Here is a 17,671-nt window from a genome sequence, read left to right as displayed (position 1 = left end):
TTGTAGAAGTAGCTTGCATCATGATCGAGTTCATTAATTAGCATAAGTAAACTTTTTGCCTAACTTATATGTTGTTATTTAGGAGCTAGCATTGAAGACGTACCTTCGTTTCGGTAATAGCTGCCTATTACACCCTATGTTTTCGTACGTGAAAGTGTGCCATGAATAAATTAATGGAAGCTCGGAAATGAGATGTTACATCTCACTTTTTCGTACGATAAAGTTTCATCGTAAGTTAATCAACGTAAGTTCGGGAATGATATTATTGTAAGATTATAAGTATTATGCTATTTCAAACAAGTGATGAGCAAATTCGTGAAGGTGAGAGGATAAGCAAATCAAAGAAAATGAATTTCGTCGAAATTTGACATTTTGGGATAAAATACGGTCTAAGCTATTTCCTTCTTTGATGAATATCTGATGATGTAATACATGTTTCAATTAAATGTCAAAATTGTTAAGTAATGGTTGATTAAATTGATACGGTTTGTTGACAGAACCCGCTTCCTAAAAGCAGTGATTCATGCTTAAGATGAACTTACAGGATTAAACTTATTCCAAGTGGTTTCTGTTTTGAGCTGTATGATTAATGATAGTTGCCTCCTTGTGAATTGTGAATCTGCTAGGGAAATAGAAAGACATAAGTTGTAATTGCTTCTGTAGCTAGTTAGAACGTGAAGTTTGAATTACTTATTTGGTTATTGTGATGGGTTTGTTTCATCTACAGAGTTATTCATAAGTGTTAAGAACAAAATAAAAGGGATTGGGTTCCAAAATGTTTAGTGCTCATCCGTCAGGAATAGGCCATTAGTATCGTTAATTGAAAGAATGCAATTTTTGTTAAATCCAAATAGTTAAAATTATACATCTTGTCCACAACCAATCCAATATTCATGACTCTTGATCTTACAATATTCTCAAACCTTAGAAAAAAATAATAATTCATGAACAATCGTAGTGTACTTTAGGTGCGATTAATAATAAATCATCGTGACTATGGGTACGGTTTCCGTGACATAGTCATGATACGCAAATCCCCATTCGAGTGTGCGTTTCACGTGACTCGACTATAACTTCAAATGTTAATAATAAAATTAACACGTTGTAAATCGCGGGTATGTTTCACGTGGCGCGATTCGCAATGTGTACAAAAACCAATGAGTGCGCGACATCGCTACTTATTCAAATAAACTCCATAAATAATTAAAAGCGGTTAAAAAGCTAAAATGCACAATAGGTTATAAATATGTATTAATCAGATAATTAGGCCAATTATTAATAGTTGAGCGACCGTGCTAAAACCACGGAATTCGGGAGTGCCTCACACCTTCTCCCGGGTTAACAGAATTCCTTACCCGGTCTTCTGTGTTCGCGGATCATAAATAGAGTCAAATTTTCTCGATTTGGGATTTAAAATAAACCGGTGACTTGGGACACCATAAATTATCCCAAGTGGCGACTCTGAATTTAATAAATAATCCCATTTCGAATATTGTCACTTTAATTGGAAAAACTCCCTTATCCCCTAATCACACCTCTTCGGGAAAAAGGAGGTGTGACAGCTCTGGCGACTCTGCTGGGGACCGAACCCAGAATCTCTGGTTCAGGGTTCAAAATTCGAGCTTAGAATAACTGTTATACTTGGATTTTGTCTATTATCTAATTTTTACGTGTTTGAACCTAATGTGCTAAATGCCGCTTTTTACCGCTTTGATATTGTTTGAACTGTATATAAATTGCTACGAAACCCTCCTTCTCTCTGAGTCTTCTAAATCTTCTGGGGAGCGTGCGCTTCGCGTGGATTCTTTTCTGTTAGAGTCATATCCTAATTTTAGAACGAGGTTCGGACAAGTTGCAAAGCCAGTGAAGCTTCTGTATTCCCGGTACGCTGCCTCCCCTCGGCTCGAGTTGTCCGCTCGGATAAGCCAGGTCTAGAACAATACACCCAGGATTTAAAATTTAGAATAACACAGCCTCATGCCGGATCCCTAGTAGGCACGTTTGCTTGCATCACGTGCATTTGACTTAGGGGACTCAACACAGGGGTTGGATCCGTCTAGGATAGGTGCACCCGAAAATTAAAAGACCATCATGATGCATCCTTTACGTGCTACTTGTGCATTAATTTGCTTGGCTTGTATGTTGACCGGTTTCTAGAGTAAGGAAAGAAAATTAAAAAAAGAAAAAAAAAGAAAAACCAAGAGTGAGGTAGGATAGAAAAATGCCCGGTTTTGATAATCCTGATATTCAAAAAAAAATCCCGTTGCTCTACCAAAAAAAAAAGACAAAAAAAAAAGAAGAGAAAATCATTTCAAAACAAATCATATCTTTCTGTGCATCAAAATTGATCGAACTACGCGGGTTTGATTCTCACCGGATGTGAGATACGTAGGCAACCTTCATCGGGTCCGGCCCCGTTTTTGCAAAAATAACTAGAAAATATGAAAATGCATCATTCTGTCATAAATAAATTTAGGGGATGTCACTTTCTGTCCAAATAGCCAGAATCGTCCCGACGGGACGCAGGAAGTTTGTTTTACCAGAATAGCCACCTATGGCTCTTTTTCTAATTTTGGCCACTTAGCAAGCACAGCTTTAAAATCTTCATTTCTGAAGGGCTGAAGGGCCGTATTTGCAAAGGTGGCCTTGAGTTGTTTGAGTTTTATTTTGCACAAATAATCTTTCTTTTGGGGCCAAAAATAAAAATAAAAATCAAAAATCACTTGTTTTTAACCGGTCGCCTTAAATAAAATATACAGGATGAGCACTATTGAAAATATACATTTTCGAGTCATAGACGAGATTCCACTAGGACTCCATATGTGGTGGAACGACCTGGGGGAGGTCAGCAAGCATTCTGTGACAAAGGCTTTAGGTGGGCTCACTGGTCTTCTGGAAATTAAACCAAGGGTTGATATAATCGAAGCTTTGATACCGTTTTAGGACCCGACACACAATGTTTTCCACTTCTCCGATTTCGAGTTGACCCCTACACTAGAGGAGGTAGCAGGTTATGCTGGTTTCGAAGGGAAAATAAGGCATCAATATCCAGTAGCACCAAGAACTGTAACCCCTCATAAGTTTTTGGACCTCCTCAGTATTAGCCGGCAGGTTAAAGATGAAAATTTAGCCAGAGGATTCTGCACATTCCGTTTCTTATACAGTCGGTATGGGGACCCCCACGGATTTGAGGCTCCGAACACTGGTTTGAATCATCAGGGGAATAAAGACAAATGGGAAGCACGTAGGGGTCTGGCCTTTGTGGTGGCATTTTTAGGTACTCTGATATGCCCAAGGAGTGACAAACATATAGAATTGGGGCTCGCAGGAGTGGCCGACTTTATGGTCAAAAGGGCCAATGGCACTATCATACCGATGATTCTCGCAGAAATTTACCGAGCTTTAACCGCTTGTCGAGCCGGGACAAAGTTTTTTGAGGGTTGGAACTTGCTTTTACAAATGTGGTTGGTAGAACATCTTTGTCATCGCCTAGGTTACATGAACTACGGTCTGACCGGACTCAATTGCATCGAAGAATATAAAAATCGAGTAAACGGTCATGAGTTTCCAGAAGGTACTGAGGCATGGTTCGCGTATTTGGGTTCTTTAAACGCAAATCGAATTGAGTGGGCTTTTGGTTGTCTCCCGGTCGACGAAGTTATCTACATGTCCGCCGGAGTGTGCTTTCTTTTATTAATGGGTCTTCGGATTATTCAGCCATATGCCCCACATCGGGTCCTACACCAGTTGGGCAGATACCAAACAATCCCCTATGACGAAGATTTGAGTCCACATGTTATTGAAATATGCCCGAAAGCCACGTTTCCAGAAGAAAGGGTTCGCCAGATTTGGCACCAATGCAGATTCCTGGAACCACAGACTCAAGTATGAGATTTGTCCATAGGTGAAGTAGGATCCAATTACGCCACGTGGTACAGGAAAAGAAGTTAGGTCGGTCAAGAGATAGAACAGCCCGCCAAAAGGCCCCATGTCCAACAATTCACCGATGGAGCACGAGAGCAATGGGTTTGGTTGGCTAAAGAAAAGGAATACCGAACTACCATAAACAAGCTAGAAGAACAAATTGAAAAAATCAAATTTGATAGTAGTTTGCAGGCAGCTGAAGATGAAGGGGAAAAGAAGAGGTTGGCCAAGGAAAATGAAGCCCTTCGAGCCCAGATCCAGGGAATGAAAATAACCGCCGAGACACCAGCAAGAAGTGAGAGAGATGAGAAAATTATAACCAACCTGAGGCGGAAAGTGCATGATTACAGTTTTGACTTGACAAAGGCCAAAAGGGACTTGTTCAATGCTCAGGCAAGGCTGGCGAAAGGTGCGGAAGAACACGCTAGATTAGCCCACCAGTTGAAGCAGAAATATGACAAAGAAGTAGCAATTTTACAGAAAAAGCTGGTTGCCCTGGAAAATGAAATGATCAAACAAACAAAGGATTTCAAGACAGAAAGAGAGCATTGCTATGCACTGATTTACCCACTACAAGAAAGCCTGAGGCAGTTACAAGACCAAAGCAACACAGATACACAAGTGTTAGAGGCTCGGGCCCAGCAGATTGGACGTTTGCTTCAAGAAAAGGGTGTCATCAGAATGAGGATTAAAGAGATAGCTGATTATGTTGTAATGAAATGCCATGAATGTGAAGACATGACCAAGTCTATATTTTTTGCTTCTGTAATGACATTCGTCCGACAGGTGATGGTTGACCTAGACCGCCTTCAAGAAGATATTGCCCGCAGGCCCGTGCGGAGACCGGCTGATGTCCCGCAAGCCTCCGGAGTACCAGTGGAGGCTCTTATGTATTTTTGATTTCCTTTAGTAGTCTGTATTTTACTTTCTCCGAGTCTTGTTCGTCTTTGTCAAGGTTGTCTATTACTTTATTTCGAGTCTGTAGATTTTCCTTTTGCAGTCATCGCTACTTTTAGTCCTTGTAATAGAAAATCTAAAAAGATGTCTTTTATTGATGAAATAAATTATTTCGTATCTATTTCTCTGAACTATGTAATGATCTGATTCATGCGGCGTCATGATACATAGGCAATCCCCATAGGATTTGATCATATTCTTAAAAGAAAATAGAAAAGAAAATAGAAAAGAAGAGAGAGAAAAAGAGAGAAAATGAGGGAAGAAAGAAAAGAAGGGTCGAACTAAAGAAAAGAGGAAAGAACAAGTATTAAAAGAGCGAAACATAGCAAAGGAGAGAGGGAAAATCAGGATTGGAGAATTTGGAAAAGCCGGGATAAAACATACGAGCCGTCGCAAAGCATTTAGGAACGTTAACTGCTCAGGTGCATTGCATACCCAATGTGCGATTAACTATCTATAAATTGCTTTTAAAACCGACCAAGTTTTTGTGTGCACATAGACAGGTTTTGTTTTAGGTGGTTAGTTTGTTGGCATACTGGCAAGTCACCCTTATAACACCAGATCAAAGTGCAAGGCAGTCATGACTAGCAAAGAATTGGACACGGGTGTTGTCGACCCGCCAAGGGAGATTGTAGAATCGGAGTCTGAATTGAAAGAGGAGGTCTACAGGTTGAAGCATCAAATGGCAGAAATGTATCAAGCCTGGGTCAGGGGGCATCCTCCACCTTCATTCCCCGCTAACCACCTAGAAAATCCCGCTTTCATCCCACCACTGTCACAAGCCCAAGATCCCATTACCATTGATCTTTCCCCTCAGCACGCACCAGGCTTTACCCCTTATCGCCACTACCCTGGAACCTCGTCCCAAACCTTTCATGCTCCACCACCCAAAACAACTGCATACCCTGCTCCGACATCCGCTCCTATTTTCGTAGCCCCTCCGCGAGCTACCCTTCACAGATCTTCTAGTGAACCCGCATTTCAAGCTCCAGATACCCAATATTATGTTCCAGAACCAACTTTCAAAGTCGCGGATCCTTATTCCCATGCCCCTCACTTTGAACCTCTTGTCGAAACTGAGAAACCATCCCGGAATGTGGAGCAGGACGAGATGTTCAGAAAAGTGAAGAGCCTAGAGCAATCTTTGAAGAACATGCAAGGGATAGGAAGCCAAGTAAGTGTGGCTTACAAGGATTTATGCTTATTTTCGGATGTTCAACTGCCCGCTGGGTTCAAGATGCCCAAGTTTGACCCGTACGATGGACATGGAGATCCCGTGGCCCATTTGAGAGGCTTCTGCAGCAATATGAGAGGCGCCAGTGGGAAAGATGAATTATTAATGGCATATTTCAGTCAAAGTCTGAGTGGGGCAGCTTTAGAGTGGCACACCCGCCAAGACACTAGCAGGTGGTACACATGGGATGACTTGGCTCAAGCCTTTGCTCGGCACTTTCAGTACAATATAGACATTGTCCCGGATCGCCTATCTTTGACCAAGGTAGAGAAGAGGCCCAATGAAAGCTTTAGGGAATATGGTTTCAGATGGAGAGAACAAGCTGCACGAGTCTACCCTCCAATGGAGGAAGATGAGATGGTCGAGTACTTTCTTCAAGCCCTAGAGCCCACTTACTTTGGCCATTTGATCTCAGCCATAGGTAAGTCCTTCAACGATGTGGTAAAGATGGGAGGAATGGTGGAAGAGGGACTCAAGTCAAGCAAGATCATGAGCTACTCTGCCATAAAAGCGACCACACAGGCAATTCAAAGTGGCACCGGAAGCCTGTTAGGCAAAAAGAAGAAAGAAGATGTCGCTATGTTTGTCTCTGGATCGTGGCGTGGCCCAAGGGGTCCGCCTCACCAGTACACCCAAACTCGACCCCAACCTCAAGCCTACACCCAAGCTCCATATAATCCATCTCAGCACTATCTCCCGCCACAAGAACCTATATATTCTATCGAGCTACCCCAATACCATGTTCACCACGCACAGTCATATGCTCAACCCCCTCCTTACTCGCAATGGCGTGCTCCAACTCCACAAAATATTTATACACCCCCACAACCATACCAAAACCCTACTGGTCTAAGTTTTCGACCAAGGCCAGATTACAGAAAAGAGAGGCAACAACGGAAAGAAACCTTCACCCCTCTTGGAGAGTCCTATACCAGTTTGTTTCAGAGGTTGAGGCAGTTGGACGTTTTGAGGCCGATTGAGCCCAAGATACCAAATCCGCCTCCAAGGAACCTTGATTACTCCCTTAGATGCACATATTGTTCTGATGCCCCAGGGCGCGATACGGAGAAGTGCTGGCATTTGAAGAGGGCGATCCAAGAGCTTATTGATAAAAATCAAATTGTGGTCCAGAGCCCGGAGGCGCCAAACATCAACCAAAATCCGTTGCCGACCCATGCAGAGACATATATGATCGAGATAGTTCATAAAGATGGGGAGCCCAAAAACTTTTCCAAGTCTGTCATGATGATCCGGGCTAGCGAAAGTAATCCAATCAAAGCTCTAGATTCTGCAAAAGCAATGTCCTTGGCGATTAAAGGGGTGTCGGAGAAGCCAAGCGCGCTCAACGTGAAGCCTTCTGTATTGGTTGTGAAAGGGCCTCCGGTTGATGTTGAAGCGAACCGGGAGAGGCAAAAGGTGTTCGTGCCAGGGGCCCCGGGCAAGCCTGTCATAATCGTGGAAGGGGCTCATGTTACCCCCGTTATTATTAAGCCAGTGACCCAGTTGCCAATGGTTGACACAAAGGCCGTCCCGTGGAATTACAAACAGGTGATAGTAACGTACTAAGGGAAAGAAGTAGAGGAAGAAGTCAATGGAACCGGAGGGCTGACTCGTTCCGGGAGATGTTTTACCCTAGAAGAACTGAGGAAAACAAAGCCATCCAAGGACGGCCACATCCCAGTAAAAAAGCCGGTCCTCGAAGAAGAGGCTGAGGAATTCCAAAAAAAGATGAAAATGCAAGACTATTCCATTGTAGAACAGTTGAGGAAAACACCAGCTCAGATCTCTCTTCTGCCTTTGCTGATACATTCAGATGAACACCGCAAAGCCCTGATGAAGATTTTGAACAAGGCCCATGTTCCTGATAAGATCACGGTGAACCACTTGGAAAAGATTGCTAACAAGATTTTCGAAGCGAACAGGATCACTTTCTCAGATGATGAACTCCCTATAGAGGGTACAGAACACAATCGAGCTCTTTATCTCACAGTGAAGTGCGAGGATTTTGCTGTCTCAAGGCTACTGGTGGATAACGGTTCTAGTGCGAATATTTGCCCTCTGTCCACTTTGCAAAAGTTGAAGATTGGCACCGAAAGGATCCACATTAATAATGTATGCGTTCGAGGCTTCGATGGAGGAGGGAAAGATTCTGTCGGTGATATAATGCTAAATTTATCAATAGGGCCGGTTGAGTTCACTATGGAGTTCCAAGTGCTAGATGTGGCTGCCTCTTATAACTTGTTGTTGGGCAGGCCCTGGATCCACGCTGCCAAGGCAATCCCGTCTTCTCTGCATCAAATGGTAAAGTTCGAATGGGACAGACAGGAAATAGTTGTGCACGGTGATGAGAACTTATCTGCTTACAATGACACAATCGTTCCATTTATTGAAGTTGAAGATGATAAAGGGCCTTGGGTTTACAAAATGTTCGAAACAGTGTCTGTCGGGAAAATTCCCGAAGGAGAATGCATCCTAGGTCCGAAGATACCATCCGCGTCTGTCATGGTAGCAAATGAAATGTTGAAGAATGGTTTTCTGCCGGGCAAAGGTCTGGGTTCATCTCTGCAGGGTATTGTGCATCCGGTGTGTCCACGTGAAAGTTTTGGTACATTTGGTTTTGGATTCACACTCGCAGGGAAGGACGTGAAAAAGGCTAAAAGTTTGAAAGGAAAGGCATGGTCACTTCCTAAGCCTGTTCCACATATCTCCAAGTCTTTTGTCAAGCCAGGGGTCGCAAAACGCCCAATATCAGCGGCCCCAAAACCTATGGTCGACTTTGATGAAGAGTTGATCAAGAGATTCCAGAGTTTGTTTGATGAGGTTAATATGGTAGAAATCGGGGAACGTTCCAGTAATGCCGATGTGCAGCTCGTTGGGCCAAATGTGAAGCTTAGCAATTGGAAAGCTACTCCTCTCCCCGCCCGGAAGGAGTTTTGGTAGTTTGCTTTGTTTTCCTTTCTGCTATTTGGTTTATTCCAGGGTTGTAATCCAGATTTTTTATTTTTTGCTTGTTTTGATGTACAAACCCTCCTATCCTTTTATTTTCAATGAAATACAATTTCCCGTTTTCCATTAATCCTGATAGCGTTTCATTTTTGTTTTTGCTTTTCTTTCTGTACAGTTCCTTTTATGCTGGTTTCAATGACATGACATGCATGAGGAATTTTCAGCCAAATCTTAAAAGCCAATCTAATTCTGAAATAACGATCCAAGAAGTAAAGGGTGATGATGAAACAAAATACGATGAAGAGGCGGCATTTGAGGAAGTCAGTAGAGAACTAAAACACTTCGAAGAAAAACCCAAGCCTAATTTGAATGAAACCGAAGCAATAAATTTAGGGGATCAAAATAATGTCAGAGAAACCAAGATAAGTGTGCATCTGGAACCGCAAATCAAGGAAGAAATAATCAAAACACTATTTGCATACAAAGATGTCTTTGCATGGTCGTATGACGACATGCCGGGCTTGAGTACTGATTTGGTAGCTCATAAATTGCCAACCGACCCTACATTCCCTCCTGTCAAGCAAAAGTTAAGAAAGTTCAAGACTGATATGAGTGTGAAGATTAAAGAAGAAATCACAAAGCAACTGGAGGCAAAGGTCATTCGGGTCACTCAGTATCCCACTTGGTTAGCTAATGTGGTACCAGTACCAAAGAAGGATGGTAAGACGAGGGTGTGTGTTGATTATCGTGATCTCAACAAGGCAAGTCCAAGGGATAACTTTCCATTGCCGAATATCCACATTCTGATTGATAATTGTGCCAAGCACGAGATCGGGTCTTTCGTGGATTGTTATGCGGGATATCATCAGATCCTGATGGACGAGGAAGACGCAGAAAAGACAGCATTCATCATGCCATGGGGGACGTATTGCTACCGGGTAATGCCATTTGGTTTAAAGAATGCTGGGGCAACTTACATGAGGGCAATGACTACTATATTTCATGACATGATACACAAGGAAATTGAGGTTTATGTAGATGATGTGTTATAAAGTCAAAGAAGCAGTCCGACCATGTTGGGGATTTGAGAAAGTTTTTCCAAAGGCTCCGCAGGTACAACCTCAAGCTCAATCCGGCGAAATGTGCATTTGGTGTCCCGTCGGGGAAACTGTTGGGATTCATAGTCAGTCGACGCGGCATCGAGTTGGATCCGTCAAAGATTAAGGCCATCCAAGAACTACCACCAACAAAGAATAAAACTGAGGTGATGAGCCTGCTCAGGAGGTTAAACTACATCAGCAGGTTTATTGCTCAACTCACGACATTGAAAGAATTATATTCGTAAGATATTTATTTGAAGGAAGTATATTCGGGATATATTTAATTGTACAGATTAAGACATAGAAGGTAAATGTGTGGATATGGCTATCAATTCTGATGCAGTCAAGAGATATTATGTATGATTTCTTTGCTTATCTTCAATCGCATTTTGTACTAGACACGTTCAAAGTTGGAATGACAAAGGCATTTTATTCTGCTATCCCAAACACTTTTATCATTTGTTACCCCTTTTTGAGCCTTATTTATTTTCTTTCATACCCCTCTTTTGGAATCAGAAGCAATGTTAGAAATATAAAAGAATAAAAAAAAAGAGAAAAGAAAAAAAAAAGAAAAAGAAAAAAAGAAGGAAAAGAGAAAAGCAAAGAAAGAAAAAAGAAAAGAAAGGAAAAAAAAAAGAAAAGCAAAGTGACAAAAACAAAACTCTTATGTTTGAACTACGTTCGACCTGATTCCTTTTAAGGATACGTAGGCAGCCTTACACGGTTCGGTCCCTTCAAAAAAATCCAAAAAGTCCCCAGATTCGAAGAAACGGGGGCAGAAGTTTTAGTTTTGTAAAAAGATCTGGTTCCAAAAGTTGTAATTTTGAACCCCTTCATCTCAACTTATTTTGAGCCTGCATGCCACCCTTTCTTTCTAACCCTGTCCAAAACCTACATTACAGTCCAAAGAAAGACCTTCTGATCGACTTTGAGGATGCCAAGTCAAGTGAGATGAAGGTATTATTTACATCGCGGGTAGCACCTTTGTTCACGGGCACGAGGAAAAGTGAATAAATGAGAGAGTCTTATTGGTGAAAACCCTCACGGGCACCATAAGGCGATGGTGAGATGAGGAAGAGTTAAAATGAGAGAGTCTTATTGGCGAAAACCCTCACGGGCACCGTAAGGCGGCGGTGAGTTGAGAGATGGACAAATGAGAGAGGCTTGTTGGAGAAAACCCCTCGGGGCACTACAAGTCGAAAGAGGTTGGTAACTTTACGGAAAAGTTGGATCGTTGAAAGCCCAGGTTTTGAAGTATGAAGAAATGACATGAACAGAAATGTGATTAGTTGGATGGATTAGGCTGATCAATCCGAAATGCGTGTCATGATCATTATAGCCAGCTGATTCATTCAGATAAGTCTCTTTTCAATTTTTTCTTCAAATAGTCATCTCAGTTTTTATTTTTATATTCCTAATTCTCGAAGTCACTTCGCTTCGTTTTTATTTTGGGTCTATTTTTCTAAGTCTCTATCAAATTAGTCTTTTGTTAAGCAAGCAAGGAAGGACTTCAAAGCTCACTACCGGCTTTTTATTTGCACCAAGCAAAATTTGGCCAGGCACATCCCAAGTGACATGGTTTAGAATGAGCAATGCGATGGTAACTGAAGTTCAGGTGGTCAAGTGATTTGTGAATTTGTAGGAAATACAAAGGTTCCACAATTGTCATAATGAAAGTGTTACACGACGAGTTGAGTGTAAGGGATGCAAGTCATTTCGAGGTTTTGTGTTCAAGGCCCGATTGAAAGGTCAAGAAATTCTTCGTAGCCCTAAGAAGCTAATCAAAATGAAGAGGATAGTGGCAGAAGCAGACACCTTCAGCAAGGATGCCGCAAACTAACCGCCACAGTTTCAAACTAACAAAATTTTCTTTGTTTTAACCAGGGGAAAGAAATCTTGTTTGCTTTGCTAGGAATCCCCCATGAGGAAAGTATGTCCCAGATAAGTTCAGTTTTAAGTTTTCAGGACCCTCCTGGACAATGGGATCTAATTTTAAGTTTCAGGACCCTCCTGGATAATGAGATGCAACTAACAATCAATGAATGTTCCTGGTACAAACTGGGGCAGAAAATTTTCTCTGTTTTGTCTATGTTGTTATATTGCAGGCACCCACCTGGAGAATGAGGGAATTCATTTCAAGTTTTTAGGTCATCAGGCGCCCACCTGGAGAACGAGGGAATTCATTTCAGTTTTAAGTCATCAGGCGCCCACCTGGAGAACGAGGGGATTTATTTCAAGTATTTAAGTCATCAGGCGCCCACCTGGAGAACGAGGGAATTCATTTCAGTTTTAAGTCAGCAGGCGCCCACCTGGAAAATGAGGGAATTTATTTCGATTTTAAGTCATCAGGCGCCCACCTAGAGAACGAGGGAATTCATTTCAGTTTAAGACATCAGGCGCCCACCTGGAGAATGAGGGAATTTATTTCAAGTTTTTAAGTCATCAAGCGCTCACCTGGAGAACGAGGGAATTTATTTCAAAGTTTTTAAGTCATCAGGCGCCCACCTGGAGAATGAGAGAATATATTTCAAGTTTTTAAGTCATTAGGCGCCCACCTGGAGAATGAGGGAATATATTTCAAGTTTTTAAGTCATCAGGCGCCCACCTGGAGAATGAGGGAATTTATTTCAGTTTTAAGTCATCAGGCGCCCACCTGGAGAACGAGGGAATTTATTTCAAGTTTTTAAGTCATCAGGCGCCCACCTGGAGAACGAGGGAATTCATTTCAGTTTTAAGTCAGCAGGCGCCCACCTGGAAAATGAGGGAATTTATTTCAAGTCATCAGGCACCCACCTGGAAAACAAGGGAAGTCACTTAAGAATGCGAGCTGACAGTCGGAAATGGCCAAAGGAAGAAGTCTCAACACAGAATAAAAGAGAAGTGGATCTGAAATGCAGAAGTCGATGAAAAGATATGGGCTGCTCGAGACATGATTGAAGTCGCAAGTTTTGCATGTCCCATATTGATCCGAAAAGCTGAAGAAGAAAGAACTAGCACCTGCAGCTAGCAAACATCAAGGTTCAAGTCAAAAGTCCGCATGAAGAACCATTCAAGACTCAAGATCAAGCTTCAGAAGACCCATAGATAGGAATCTTGTAACTCGTAGCTGATAGGCTTAGTTAGTTTCTTTTTCATTTTGACTTTGGTGTAATAAGGAGCTCAGCAAGAAAGAGCAGCAGCAGCAGCAACAGTGAAACACAGCTTCTCGGTAATTCCAGTTACCAAAATTTCCAGAACTACACTGACCTGATTCCTCCATAGCCGAGGATATGTAGGCAACCTCGGAAGCAAGGTTCGGTCAAACGTTTTCAAAATGCTTCCATGGAGTATGCAAACGGTCAAAAATCGCTCGTATTTGCTCAATGTATCTTTGCCCGAAAACTCTTCATGTTTCCAAGCAAAGAGGGGCAGCTGTGAGCACGTGATTTTTGCCCAACTAAAATATTCCTACAAAATTCACAAATAGATTTTTTTCTTAATTGTTTTAGGTTTTACAGAATTTGTAGGGATTTTCGGTTAATTGTTTCTTGCATTTATTTGCATATTTAACATTCTAAAAATCATAAGAAAAACACCAAAATGTCTAAAAGTATTTCATGCATAACACTTTAGGTTTAGTTGCATTTAGGATTTAATTACATAAGTTAATTACATTATTAAACAGAAAATCACAAAATATGGGTCATTTTTGTATTTTTAGCTTTTAATCGCAAATTAAGTAATTCTTCCTTCACTAGTCTAAATTAATTAATGGTAAAATAGATAACTAGGTTTATTCCTACAAATTAGATTGATTTAACACTTAATTTAGGTTTTTGATTAATTAATTTTATTTAAAATCAAGGAAAAAGAAAAAGAGAAGGAAATTCGGTTTGGGTTTAAATCTGGGCCAAAACAATTTGGCCCAAACAATCACCTGAATTCTGCCAAGCCCAACCCCTCATCCGGTCCAGTCTCACAACTAAGTGCGAACGACGTCGTTTTGGACGGATCGATCTCGACCATTAAATCCATCGCCATCCAACGGACACAGTCCACTCTCACCCCCCATATAAAAAGCCTATTATGCGTTTTCCCTCCCCCAGAACCCTAAACCTAATTCCTAACCAAGCGGTGCCCACCCCCTTTTCTCTCCCTCCGTCGACCGAACTCGCTTGAACTCAAGCGAGTTCACTCTCCCTCCAACTCACGCACGTGGTTCCTTCACCCTCCCTCCTCCACGTCACCCGTCCCATAATGACCTCTGACAGAAAGATTCTTCTCTCCCTTAGGCTTCACGCGCTTTTGGTATTGAGAACAATCTCGGATGAATGGTGGTCGTAGGATCTGAGAGATTCAAGATCCTAGACCTCCATTTGTCCGATTTGGTTCACAAGAAAGAGAATCGGATTCTCGCGGATTTTTCGGACGGAAAGAGGAATTTTGGGCATGACTTGAAGAAAGAAAAAAGGGTATGAAAATTTCGGGTATATATAGGGATGTTAAGAGATTTGTGGGGGTGGTTTTTTTTTGAACAAAAAAAATTTCAGAGGAAAATCGAAAAGGAAAGCTAGGGTTCTGAAAAAAAAAAAGAAACAATGTTCTTTTCCTTTTGAGTGGTTCGTCTTCGTTCTTTTTATTTTATTTTATTTTTCTGGTTTAGTTTCAGAACAAAAATACAGAAAGAGAAGAAACACGTTCAGTGTTCGTCGGTTCATTTATTTTGATTACTGTCTAAAAATTAAAAAAAAAATATTCCGTCTCTTCTTTTCACTCTGGATTTTGAGTTGAAAACTGGACTTCGACTGAGAAGTTTTTGAGCTCGCTGCTGCTCGAGAAGCTGCCTTTTGAAGCGCAGATTTCTCTTTGTCGTTGTTGAAGCTGTTGTATCTGCATAGTTGAATTCTCTCTGATTTTTCTGACCTTTATTTGGTCCAATTTCAGCTGTGTTCTGCTCATAGGTATGTTCATACGTCTCTGTTACTTTGACTTGAAATCATCAATGAAGCTGGAGTTATTTGTTGCTTTACGCTGTTAGATCTGGTGTGCTTAAAGGCTAAATTAGTTTGAATCCTTTCCTCTGATCAACCTCTGCATTTCTCTACTAGGATGTTCACTTGAAGATCTGAATCGCATTTTGTGTCCATGTTTAATTTCATGTATACATGTTAATTGATATAAGATTTATTTACACTAATTGCTCAGCTGTGATGTGTTTGTATCTGCATTAAAAAGCTAAAATTCTGAGTTTGAGTTTATTCATCAATTACCATTATCCTTGTACTGATCCCAATTTGTAATGAATTTGAATTTTTCAGTTTGTTCATATGACCTTTTTGCTATTGAGGGATAGAGAAAAAGAAACGGACAGACCCCGTCTCTCCCTCTCACTCTTTCACTCTCACCTCTCTCAGACACCATACTCATGGACTCGCCTCACCATCTGCAATTTCATTTTCTTTAGATTTGAAATCAAGGGTAGCAAAAAGAAAACATAAGAACAACAGTTGAAAGTACTAAAAATGCCAAAAATGTTAGTTTAGATTTGCAGGTTCAAAGAGCTATTTGGTTTTCTGTTGATTTTGTTGGTTAATCCCTGGGTTTTTAAGAAAGATTAAACTCTCAAATCGGTGTCGACTGCTGCTGGACACATTTGCTTCAAGTTACTGAGTTTCATTTCTACAATTTCAGACCTTTATTTGGTTGAGTTCATTCATTTTCTACTATTTAGGTATGTGGATTTTCATCTGTTATCGTTCATTTCGAGTTTGGGAATAAAACATTAGTTGTTCATATTCAGTGGGTAATTGATCTTTTAGATCTGGTCTGTTTAGTTTCCAAATCTGCCTAAGTTTCCTTCTTTGATGAATATCTGATGATGTAATACATGTTTCAATTAAATGTCAAAATTGCTAAGTAATGGTTGATTAAATTGATACGGTTTGTTGACAGAACCCGCTTCCTAAAAGCAGTGATTCATGCTTAAGATGAACTTACAGGATTAAACTTATTCCAAGTGGTTTCTGTTTTGAGCTGTATGATTAATGATAGTTGCCTCCTTGTGAATTGTGAATCTGCTAGGGAAATAGAAAGACAGAAGTTGTAATTGCTTCTGTAGCTAGTTAGAACGTGAAGTTTGAATTACTTATTTGGTTATTGTGATGGGTTTGTTTCATCTACAGAGTTATTCATAAGTGTTAAGAACAAAATAAAAGGGATTGGGTTCCAAAATGTTTAGTGCTCATCCGTCAGGAATAGGCCATTAGTATCGTTAATTGAAAGAATGCAATTTTTGTTAAATCCAAATAGTTAAAATTATACATCTTGTCCACAACCAATCCAATATTCATGACTCTTGATCTTACAATATTCTCAAACCTTAGAAAAAAAAAAAAAATTCATGAACAATCGTAATATGCTTTAGGTGCGATTAATAATAAATTATCGTGACTATGGGTACGGTTCCCGTGACATAGTCATGATACGCAAATCCCCATTCGAGTGTGCGTTTCACGTGACTCGACTATAACTTCAAATGTTAATAATAAAATCAACACGTTGTAAATCGCGGGTACATTTCACGTGGCACAATTCGCAATGTGTACAAAAACCAATGAGTGCGCGACATCGCGACTTATTCAAATAAACTCCATAAATAATTAAAAGCGGTTAAAAAGCTAAAATGCACAATAGTTTATAAATATGTATTAATCAGATAATTAGGCCAATTATTAATAGTTGAGCGACCGTGCTAAAACCACAGAATTCGGGAGTGCCTCACACCTTCTCCCGGGTTAACAGAATTCCTTACCCGGTCTTCTGTGTTCGCGGACCATAAATAAAGTCAAATTTCCTCGATTTGGGATTTAAAATAAACCGGTGACTTGGGACACCATACATTATCCCAAGTGGCGACTCTGAATTTAATAAATAATCCCATTTTGAATATTGTCACTTTAATTGGAAAAACTCCCTTATCCCCTAATCACACCCCTTCTGGAAAAAGGAGGTGTGACACATATCTGCACCGGGATTTCAGGATGTCATGGGTCGTATGCTGCGATTCATGGATAATATGACTTAGGCCGGTTTATTTCCGGCAGACCCAGCCACATCTCAGGCGGGCGGGGGAGCACAGACCCCTACCGCGCAGGCTCATGGACAAGCAGCTGCTGTATATCAGACCCAGGGTGCACTACCCATGGGTGGAGTCCAGCCAGTGGCAGCAGCTACACCTGAGCCCAGGCAAGCTGTAGCCGCGGATCCTCAGAAACTATTGGACAGATGGACTAGGCTACATCCTCCTGTCTTCGGGGGTGAGCGACATGAGGATCCACAGGATTTCATTGATCGTTGCAAGGATAGACTGTACAACATGAGGATATTGGAGTCCCAGGGGGTTGATTTCGCTACTTTTCAGCTAGAGGGTAGAGCCCGTAGATGGTGGCAGTCTTATGCTCTTGGCAAACCAGCAGATTCTCCTCCCATGACTTGGGACAGGTTCACCCGTATCTTCTTGGACATGTATATT

The sequence above is a fragment of the Nicotiana tomentosiformis genome, chromosome 7, assembly GCF_000390325.3.
Source record: "Nicotiana tomentosiformis chromosome 7, ASM39032v3, whole genome shotgun sequence".
Taxonomy (NCBI): domain Eukaryota; kingdom Viridiplantae; phylum Streptophyta; class Magnoliopsida; order Solanales; family Solanaceae; genus Nicotiana; species Nicotiana tomentosiformis.
The sequence above is the reverse complement of the archived record's forward strand: the minus strand, read 5'-3'. Positions refer to the sequence as shown.